The sequence below is a fragment of the Anabrus simplex genome, chromosome 1 (genome assembly GCF_040414725.1).
Source record: "Anabrus simplex isolate iqAnaSimp1 chromosome 1, ASM4041472v1, whole genome shotgun sequence".
Lineage (NCBI taxonomy): Eukaryota > Metazoa > Arthropoda > Insecta > Orthoptera > Tettigoniidae > Anabrus > Anabrus simplex.
This window is the reverse complement of record NC_090265.1, coordinates 1,214,601,408-1,214,613,568: the sequence shown is the minus strand read 5'-3', so window position 1 is coordinate 1,214,613,568 and position 12,161 is coordinate 1,214,601,408.

Below are 12,161 nucleotides of genomic sequence, written 5' to 3'. Positions count from 1 at the left end.
CTTTCCGTCTAGAGATGGTGCGGAAGATTCTGGAGATGAACCTCTGATTGTGCATTCTCATGACATGACCATAGAAGTTCAATCTCCTCTTCCTTATAGATGTTGTAATGCTCTCCAATTGTTGGTACATTTCGTTGTTGTGCCTGATTCTGTACTTACCTTCTTCTTTAATAGGGCCCATGATTTTTCTCAGGATCTTCCTTTCCTTCAGCTCCAGTTTTCTAAGTTGCCGTTTTCTTACCATGTTTAGGTATTCTGAGGCGTATAGTACTGATGGTCTCACTACAGTAGTGGAATGCCTGATTTAGAGGTTAAGGGAGAAGGATTTGGATTTGTACATACTCTTACATGGGTGGTAGGCGCTTTCCAATTTGATGCATCTGCTGTTCATGGCCTCATCTTCATTCATGTTTGGGGTTATCCATTCTCCTAGGTATGTGAAGGAGTTACTCCTTAGTACTGTTTTTGTCCCCCAGTGGGATTGATTTGGGTGCATCTTTGATGTTGTTGATAAACTGTGTTTTGTTGATGCCAACCTTGCTATGTGGTCGAGAGAGGATAGTTGATGGATCTCTTCCTCCACACTGGATGCCAGAAGTGTAAGGTCGTCTGCGAAGGCTAAACAGTTGACTGTTAACTTGTCTTTCTTGTAGCCTATTCTCAATCCAGAGTCATCCTTTAGCATTTTCGTCACTCACGAATGACTTTTTCGAGCAGGCAGGTAAAGAGGATTGGAGATAGGCCATCCCCTTGTCTGACACCTGTTTTGATATCAAAGCTCTGGGACAGTTCCAATCTGAATTTGATTCTGGCTGTAGTGTTGGTAAGAATCGCTTTCACCAGATTCAGGGTTTTCTTGTGTAGTCGCAGTTCAGCAAGTGCCTGCAAGAGTGACTACCTATCTACTGAATCGCAGGCCTTCTGAAAGTCAACAAATGTTGCCACGTACGGTGAGGCGCTTAGGTTTTGTAAGTGATGATGGTTTTGATGTTCAGGATTTGTTCGGCACATGACCTTGACTTGCGAAACCCAGCCTGGTACTCTCCGATGCAGGAGTCTAGTTGAGCCTCTAATCTTGTGGATAATACTTCGGAGAGTATCTTGTACGTCACTGATACAAGGGAACTCCCTCTGTAGTTGTTGAGATCTGATTTGTCGCGTTTTTGTGTAACGGGTGGATGATAGCTGAGGTCCACTCGCTAGGTAACGCTTATGTCACCCAGATATTATATATCATTTCATGGATACTTTGGATTGACTCTTAATCAGCGTATTTCCAGAGCTCAGCTATGATTCCATCCTCTCCCGCTGCTTTGTTACATTTCAATTCTGAAATGGCCTTCTGGATCTCCCCCTTTGTTGGTGGGAGAGTCCGACTTAGTAACATTCTGAGGTTCGAAATGCAGTTCCTCCTTGGGTTCCTTTGAATTTATAAGGTCGTTGAAATACTCTGCTAGAACTGTGGTGCACTCTTAATTGTTGATTTTCATCTTTTCCTCAGCTCCCCGAAGGTGAACTGTAGGGGCTGAGTAGGGTGTTAGATTTAAAAGTTTGGTAGAAATCTCTAGTTTTGTTTCTTTGAAAATCCCTCCGGCTTGTTCAATGATATCTTTATTGTACTGCCTCTTGATGTTCCTGATAATTTTAGTAGGAGTTTTCCTAGCTTCTAAGAAGATTTTTTGGTTATCCAGACTTTTGTTACGGTTCCATTTTAGCAATGCTTGCTTTCCCTCTTCTATTGCTTTGTCAAAATTAGTTGTCCACCATGGATGTTTGTTCTTACTGACCGCCGGGATGGTGGTTGTCGCTGCATCTATTAGTGCCTTCTGTAGTTGGGGCCAATCTTTTTGTCTTTATCCATACTCTCGGTGAAGTTACTGTTATATTTCAGCTGGTGGATTGAACCTTGGAATTCGCAACTTGATGCAGTAGTTTTCTCTGCTTCTTGTAAGAGGGATTAAATTGGTTTTGATAAAAGAAAGATAGTGGCTTGAATCAATGCTTGCACTTCTCAGTGATTTGACATTCAGCACTTCTTTGCTGTTGCTTCTACTGATTCCAGTTGGAATTCCCCAAGCATTGGTTTAGGGCATCTCCAAGTCATGGCTTTCCTAGGAAGGCGTTTGAAAGCTGTAGATTTGAGGACTAAGTTGTAAAATCTGCACAGGTTAATCAGCCTTACTCCATTCCTGTAGGTCCTTTTGTGGGCTGGGTAATTTCCAACTACGTTCTTGAATTTTGTCTCTTTGCCAATCTGGGCGTTAAAGTCTCCCATTAAAATAGTTATGTCGTGCTTTGGGATCTGGTCCATTGTCTCTTCGAGTACCCTCCAAAAGGTTTCCACCTTTTCAATATCTTTCCTGTTGGTGTCATTAGTAGGTGTATGGAAGTTAACAACAGTGTATGCTTTGTTGAGAGTTTTAAAAACTATAGTGGACTTTCTTCCATTTGGAGATGAAAAGGAGATGATAGAGTTGATCATTTTGTTGCTGACTATCAAGCCTGTCCCCAAGTGAGGCACATTCTTCATCACTCTATCACCGGGTTGCCCTTTGTAGATCCGATAACGTTGTGATTCTATCATTTCTTGATCGAGGAATCTGGTCTCTTGTACAGCTATTATCAGGATGTTGTGTTCAGTTAAAAGATCTAGTGTATGTTTTTGGATTTCCTGTCCCTAGGAGGGAGTTGATGTTGATGATCGCCAAGAACTTAAAAAGTTTCTTTGTCTCATATGAAGGTGCAAGCTCCCCTGAATCCAAAGGCTTGCTTGCCCCATCAAATCTGGGAGTGGATTTTATACCACATGGAGTAGTTTTGCCGTTGGTCGTTTTCTCCATGAGTAAAGAAAAAGGTTTAGGGTGGTTATCCGTTGATAACAATTTGTTAACTGTCAAGGTTGTAAGCCTTGAAGTCCTCAGCACTGATCTGTTCGCCGACCCAACTTCCCGCTGGGATTGGTACCCAAACATCCACTGGGTTGCTCGGCTTAGCAGGGGCACTTCTTGCTGGTTATGTGCTGGAGTTGGAGTGAAAGAGGCTAGTTGGATTCTCTTGCTGAATCCAATATTTTCATGTTGCCGATGATTGTCAACAACGCATTTCACTCCCATTTGCCAGAGTCATAATGACTCATCCCAGGTTGATTCCAAGGACCCATTATTATTATTATTATTATTATTATTATTATTATTATTATTATTATTATTATTATTATTATTTAATTCAACAATCTATTACTAAATTCAGTGTAAAGTTGTTCCTTTCTTCACTTGCACCACGACATTATAACTAAATAAGTTAATTAAAAGAAATAAACACGTCGCAACGTTTTAAACTATTCCGTAGGTATATCAAAGCGGAAACGATGATTGCGTATATAGCGCAGGTTCTGGAATGAAATTATGTATGAACTATATGTCAAGCAACAGCGAACGTAAGGAAGAAAAATGAAGAATTTATTGAATAAACGGATAAATTAGATAAGGCTTCCGTAGCAATTCTACGTGCGTAAATTGAAATCCCAGCGCAGAAATACGCGGAACACGCACATACTAAATCCCTTAACAGCTCCTTCAATCTCTTGCGTTGCTTCTGTGGCACTCAACTGAAGATATTTGTTCGCTTTGTCAGTCGGCTCGCTTGTCTGAGGGGAAACAGCGAGATAATATTGTGCTGTTTCTTACAAGTCCCTTCAGGACTCTTGAAATATCAAATGACAACGATTCTGATGAGAGATTGGTTACTGTAGTCTTATGACTAGAGTATACTTTCTGGTATATCTATGCAATTAATTAGTTCTTTGAAACATGCTTTCGCATTTCTTCTCCCGAAGGTTATTTTTACGTGTCACATTTCGTCGATATATTGAACAACATTAGTAAATAATTTTGAATACTCTAATTTTGAAATGCTTGGGAATATATCTGCTCGAATGTTCAGGTGATCAGATAACTAGAACTGAATTTCCCTCATCTGAAGAATAGGTGATGTATGTCACAAAACATCAACCATAGCCACAGCAGAATAATAATAATAATAATAATAATAATAATAATAATAATAATAATAATAATAATAATAATGTTATTTGTTTTACGTCCCACTAACTACTCCTTTACGGTTTTCAGAGACACCGAGGTGCCGAAATTTAGTCCCGCAGGAGTTCTTTTACGTGCCAGTAAATCTACCGACACGATGCTAACGTATTTGAGCACCTTCAAATACCACCGGACTGAGCCAGGATCGAACCTGCCAAGTTGGGGTCAGAAGGCCAGCGCCTTAACCGTCTGAGCCACTCAGCCCGGCCCTTGAAGGTTTTAGGAATTGAGTATAACTATTATTGCTTTGGTTCCTTCCACTTACCCTCTTTGGCTCAGTGCATTATTTTACAAAGTACTCTGTCCTCATGTTCCACGTCAGATGACCAACGACCGAAACCTTCTACTACCCTTTCAGCTGGTAGGGGGACTGATCAACTCAAATGGAGTAAGGATACATCGGTCACCTTGAAAAACGATATTGCTATCTATTCAATCTTCGGCAACCTGTCCATTATGAACACAGACAGCGATACTTTCTATCCGGACGATGGACGCATCTGAATGTTAGTAGTGATATTTTCATTTTTACCAATATATTATTATTATTATTATTATTATTAAGCTTATGACTTATTCTCCCCACACAGTCTTTTGGAAATTTTAATAAATTTCAACACAGAGCTAGTGGCTTTACGGTTTGGGTCACGTAGCTGCCAGCTTGCTTTCGGGAGGTAGTGGTTGGAACCGCAGTGTTGGGAGCCCTGAAGATGGTTTTTGCTTGTTATCCATTTTCCCATCAGGAAAATTCTGTGGTGTCTTATGTAAGGCCGCAATCGCTTCCCTCCTACTCCTTGTCTTTTCCTACCCCACCGTCACTATATGACATATCCTTCACCAACATCTCAACCTACCAGTATAGTTTCTTAACTTTCGATTCCTGTCTAACAATCCCGTCACTCTACATGGTTTCAAAACATATGGATTTGCATCTAAATTACGGCCGGACATCTGCTACTTATTCATTTCGAAATGTTTCGATCCTGTAAACAATGCACTGATAATCCATAAGCTCTCCGAACGATTTATCGGGTACGGTAGAATAGTATTTTGAGTCTTCTTGTTCCTGTATATTCGTTGGCAGTTATTAGTCATCCTCGTCGTTAACAGTCACCTCCGGTATCACAAATGATAATGCTCGTCATCCTTCCTTATTTTCCTAGTATCTGGACTCTCTATGTTCTAAACTAGACGATACAGCAAACATCCCACACCTTGTTCACTATTGTAAGATAGTTTGAGAGATCAACAGCTATTTTACAGCCCTTGCTCAACATCGTCTTTAACTGATACCGCACTTTGAACTTAACTTAACTTAACCACAATTTAAAAAAATGCATCAAAATGACCATATCCATACTTAAATATCCATTACTCTACTCGACGAGCCCAACAGCGCAGTTACATTCGAAAACAAATTACAATTACCGAGCAAATGGCTTCGCGGTTCGCGGTTCGAGTCACATACCGATCAGCTTGCATTCGGGAGAGAGTGGGTTCCAACCCCATTGTCTGCAGTCCTGACGACGGTTTTCCGTCGTTTCCCATTTCCACACCAGGATATCCCTTAAGTAAGCCACGATAGCTTCTCTCCCCCCTCATGGCCCTTTTCGTATTCCATCGTTGTCGTCTTCTTTCTCCGTGTCCCTTCCCGCTTTACCAGATTCAAATTCTTCCTACACATTTCTCACACTCAGCACACAATCTCAATCAATCAATCAATCAATCAATCAATCAATCAATCAATCAATCAATCAATCAATCAATCAATCAATCAATCAATCAATCAAACAATCAATCAATCAATCAATCAATCAATCAATCAATCGATCGATCAATCAATCAATCAATCAATCAATCAATCAATCAATCAATCAATCAATCAATCAATCAATCAATCAATCAATCAATCAATCAATCAATCAATCAATCAATCAATCAATCAATCAATCAATCAATCAATCAATCAATCAATCAATCAATCAATCAATCAATCAATCAATCAATCAATCAATCAATCAATCAATCAATCAATCAATCAATCAATCAATCAATCAATCAATCAATCAATCAATCAATCAATCAATCAATCAATCAATCAATCAATCAATCAATCAATCAATCAAGTAAGATAAGTAAAGAAAATTGTAAAATGTGAAATAAATACAATACAAGAGTCACATAAAAAATATACAACCAAGCCGGAAATTACTAGGCTTTCTATGCCCATTCACACAAATCTCCGATGTCACTGATCTTTGCCTCTTCCTCCTTGTATCATTCAACCTTTTTTGAACTACTGTTCTCAGATTTGGAAATACTCCCGCCTTCCCAATATTAACCAGCATCATTCTTTCTTTTCCCATTGTGCGGAACAGAGATCTCAAGTTCATAAATCAGTCTGCGCAGCAGGTTTAAGGGAGATAAATGTACACATTAGGTTACAAATAACTGATCTGACTTTCCCCATGGTATTCTAAAGTTCTGTTTCAGCTCGGAACGTCTTGTCCCCCGTCTTCTTTCTCCGTGTCCCTTCCCGCTTTACCAGACTCAAATTCTTCCTACACATTTCTCACACTCAGCACACAATCTCAATCAATCAATCAATCAATCAATCAATCAATCAATCAATCAATCAATCAATCAATCAATCAATCAATCAATGATATGCATTTATGGCGATCGTCCAGATGGCAGATTCCTTATCAATTGTGTACCTACCTTATATTTATGTTTATTTATAATTGTTAACCAGTTTTTTCTTAAATATTTCCTACGAATTATACTTTCTAATCCATCTCCCGACTGTCTTTAACAAGAAATATTAGCTGGACATACGAACTAGTAAAAGTGTATTCCAGAGCGGGGAAGTAACCTCTGTAATGCAAATTATGTGAAGTGATTGGTTGCACTATTGGCCTACAACTACTTTGCTACGACCATGGCCATTCTTGTCGTTTTCGACTGGGACACATATTATTTAGACTATATGTACGTGATCTTCGTTATATGCTATTCTCACAGTTTATGTGGTTTTAAATTTGTGTGTTGAGAATGCGAGTGAGAAGTGCTCAGAGTAGCTGTAAGTAAACTTTATTTTAATTTAATGTATTTTAATTTAATTTGATTTTAATTTTAATTTTATTTAATTTATCGGATGGCTTTTGGTATTGGGAGTGTCGGAGGATATTTTCGGCTCTCCTGGTGTAGGTTTTTATATTTGACGCCCAAGGAATGATGATGATGATGATGATGATGATGATGATGATGATGATGATACAGAGAGGGTGAAACCTGCTGTCGGCACGTAGCCTACTCCTGTCGAAAAACACCGAAGAGTCTACTAAATGCTCATCGCACCCATTCAACAGGTGGATCACCATCAACAACGCCATTTGCCCTCGCTCCATATGAACACTCTGAAAAGTTTCGGGACTGAATCCAGGCTTTTGGCACGCAAGCTAGTGATTATAAATTATATACCACCACCTCTCGTGTCCTACCAGCCCATGTTCTGATGGTGATTTTTATTTTCTACCAACGGGACTCCAACCGGCTAAGTTCGGTGTCAGACTATAAACACATAACGCCCCAACGGTTATGGTCAGCAGGCGGGCTACTAAATAAATATAACGCACTATTTACACATATGCTGTATAAGTATTGGAGTGAAGCATTGGAAAAATTAACTTGGCCCTTAGGACTTATGGGCACATTTCCAGTTTATCCAACTATAGAATCCTCCTCCAATCCAGAGACAACTTTCTTCGAACCTTTAGAATGTGGTTGATACTTGGATTCGCTACTCAGCAATCATAGGTGATGGACATTCGCATACCCCACTTACCGAGCAAAGAATCGATTCATTTTTTGGAATTTATACTCCGCCACACCGAGTCAGACAGGTCTTTTGGCGACGATCGGATAGGGCAAACCTCGGACTGCAAACAAAGTGACCGTTGACTTAATCAAGTTACACAGCTGGACTGTGTGCTCAGACGGTTGAAGCGCTGGCCTTCTGACCCCAACTTTAATCCTGGTTCTCATTGTTCGGCCCTGCGGTGTAGGGGGCAACGTGTCCGCCTGTCACACGGTGGCCCTGGGCTCGATTTACGACTGGGTCAGGGGATTTTATTTGTAAATGATTAATATCCCTGGCCTGAGGACTGGGTGTTTATGTCGTCCTTAACGTTCCCTTCCTCACATTCAACACTTTGCACATAATGCACGCAGGTTCCTCACATTTTGGTGCAAGTAGGGGCAAAGATGTTCATAGGTCGACGCCTCGCGTTGGTAGATTTACTGCCACGTAAAAGAACTACTGCAGAACTAAATTCCGGCAATTCGGCATCTCCGAAACCATGAAAATAGTGGGACGAAAAGCCAAAACATTATTATTACTATTTATTATTTATTAAGTTACATTTCCTTCTGTGAAAATAGGAAAGAGTAGAGTATCATCTTCAAGGTTGCCGACAGTGTTCGAACCCACTATATCCGGAATGCAGACTAACAGCTATACGCCTCTAACCGCGCAGCCAATTCATTCAATGGATCATAACGTTCATGGTTAGTTCAGATTCCGCTCAAAGCAATCGAAGTCCTTCGAAGCAGATCAAAACTATTTGGAGGGTGCTTGATGACAGCTTTTCGTTCAGAATTGCGGTGCCCCATTCAAATTGACCGTCTATGTTCCATTCCAGTTTATGCTGTTCAGCAACAGTGTTGTCTGAAGTAGTGGCAATCTTGATATTTACAGATACATTTTCGCTCGGAATATCCTGTTTCACTTTTCTCTCTCCCTGCCCGCTTACGTTTCACCCGATTCAAAGTACAGTAATTCTTCATACTTCTCACCCTCAGCACACGATAATGGGACGATTTATTTTCTGATCATGAATCAGACAGAAATGTCTTGATTCATGGGGAGAGGTGAGTTTGACGATATTCTTCGGCATTCTCGTGCCGGTTTGTTAAGGTACCTTATCCTTGGAGACTCGGCTTGAGTTGATACATGCAACATAAACAAAGCAGTGGAATTAACGGCACCGCAGACGAAGTTTGATTCAGGTCTACGTTGACCTTCATTGGAAAATCCTTTCGGAAATATTCACTTGCTTGTCCATTTGTGAGTGATGTCTTGGAAGAGTTGAATTTTGCTCTACAATCCATGGCGGTCTAATCCACTTTACAACTGTTCGGAACAAATTAGTCTGGACAATAACCGTATGTGACTAGAAGCAAGTTCCAATGGTTTCTGCTTGTAGTGCAGTTTTTCCTTGTATCGAAATATTTATCTCTACGTTAGAAGACTTACTAACCCTACCTTTCCCTGCCTACAATAACTGACATTCTGGCCTCTCGTGCAGCACGAACAAAGGTGTTGGCATATCCATTTAGCTATAGTAATTGTCCTCAATTACACTGCGAACATTACTTCAAGAGAAATAATTTCTACCACATTCCTTTCTTTTTCTGTTACTCGAACAACAGATGTCGAAGTTAGTAAAGGAAATGAATAAAACTTCCAGTGTTCATTCCGGCCTGGTGTGAACATTAAAGCTCTTCTGACACGCCATCAAGCATTTTGTCTTCAATTCTTTAATCTGGACATCTCATGTCTGGTGAGTTTGGAGGAACTTGTGCTACGATTTCAAAGTACTCCTCTTTTACTGTGAAAGTATGGGATGGCTACGTTTCACTAGGTTCGAATGGTGATCGTTTGCATCGTTTTATATCTAGTCCATCATATCGTGTCCTGAATGGGACTGCTACTGGTATGTATATTCTGCAGGGAAGATTGAGGGAACCTAATAATCTCTTGCCTTATAATTATCTACATAAATAAAAGAGAAATTTCCGTCCTTACGACAAAAAAGGATATTTGGCATGTGCCTGTCGGGCATGTTCAAAATAAGAAGGGAATTAACATTTTAAATTTCCATCATATCTGTCTGTCTGAATTTAGGTACTTACGCGATCACCAGACAAAATATTTTAATGAAAGTCAAAAAATGAGGCAATACGATTAGGCTATATATAAATTTGCTCACACGATTTAGGGATAGCTCTTAGAATTATTTTTCAAGTATCTCCATCAGAAGAGTTTCCGCCGATAAATGCTCCATACAATTTAGAAAATTAGGTACCCACCTTTTGCGCTGTAAAAATTGATTATTGAAAATACTTATGATTTTATATCCATGATTTATTTTCTGCATCCTACTGTTGATAATATTTAACTTAACGGATATTTCACCGTTGGGAGGAGAGGACAAATAGTAAATTCTAATTTACCACATCACACAGATTTTTATCGCAGTAGAAAGGTACTTGAATGGATTGTTCTACCAAAAAGAGCCGTGATCATGACGCTTGATCTATGGGAGTTACAACAACGAATCTAACAGCCTGTCTGAATGATGGCAGGGGGTGCAATTTCTGTTGATCATACATATCGTGAAAACCAATGGTACTTGTCACACTGGTCCATCATACTACATGTTATTCCAGCTATTCGATTCACACCGCGGAATCGGTTATTAGAATAGATAATTTACAGCTACGATTTAGATTGAAATTCTTCATTTATATCAACCACATGTACGGCCGACGATAGGCCTAGCTACTCTACGACATGTACAGATACACGGTACGTTACTATTGTACTAATGAACTCTCTGAGAAACCGTGCATAATATCCAGTGTATTCGAACAGCTAACGTCATCATCGGTGGCACTGTGTAGGTTCTCGATGAATTCCAGTGGCTTCCTCAGTAGACATTCTATACTTGCATATTATTTGAGCTGTGGTAAGTCTTCGCATTCACAGAAGGGACTCTAAAGTTTACGAGCCGATGACCTTAGATGTTAGGCCCTTTTAAAAGAATAAACTTTAAAAAACAAGCAAAGTTCTTCCCCAGCTGTGTAGCCAGAATAATCTCTACCATAGATCGTTCGCCAACGGCCGCAGCCGTGTTGAAACACCGGATCCCGTGAGATCTCCAAAGTTAAGCAACATTGGGCGTGGTCAGGAGTTGGATGGGTTGCCACGCGCTGTTGGTGGGGGTAAGGGAATGGAGGAGCGGAAAGGAACTGGCCACCCTACCGCACGTAAACTTCGGCTCAGGAACACCTCTGCGGAGGTTCGGACCTGCCTTCGGGCACAATAACCCTTACCTACCTATAGATCGTTCGAACGCTATTCATTTGTACCCATATATTTCTTGGTAAGGAAAACGAGATGGTTGGCTTCTAGGATCAGAGATTACACCTATGTGGTCAGAATCTGAAGCAGCCTATCCTTCACTCTAAGCCTAATCTATATTTAAGTGAGAATTAAATCAGCTTATCGCCTGAGTGAAGTAAACATTTAGGTAGAATGTTTCATTATATATAACTAACATGAAGATCAAAAGTAATATTTGTACATGAAATGCGCGCAAAAAAGAACATGAAGCAATGTAACTGATAAAGGCTTACGGACAATTCTCAAACTACACACCATAGATTGAACAACACATAACTGACGGTGTGTTAGAAGATGAATAACTTATACCTTAAACCAGTCTTCTGAAAACTTCGTATGTCGCCACATCCACGTCACCCTCCTTGTTTCTGGATCATAAAATTCCTTGAGCCCCTTTTACCCTTCCTGCCTTCCTTCCCACTCACGACTCATTGGATTGCACAAAAATTCGGTTCACGTAATCTGTTGTTGTTGTTGTTGTTGTTGTGGCCTGTGACAACAATTAATGCTTGATATTTACTTCCAATTGTTGCTAGTGAGGCTTACAAATGTCCATAGGTTCACTCTTACGCTCTGTATGTTTTGTATGGAAGAGTCTTGTAGGAGTTTCAGGGTTCAAACTATTGCTGGCTAAAATATATAAAATTTATTTAATAATGAACACACTGTGGTCCTTCCTGGTTATTCAAAAGAATGTTAGTTAAACCTAGTTTTACATAATCATCCTGACATTTGCTCACGTTTCCTTCGTCGAATCATTTACTTCACTGGTTAGTGATGAAGCAGATATGGAAGATGAACATACAACTAAA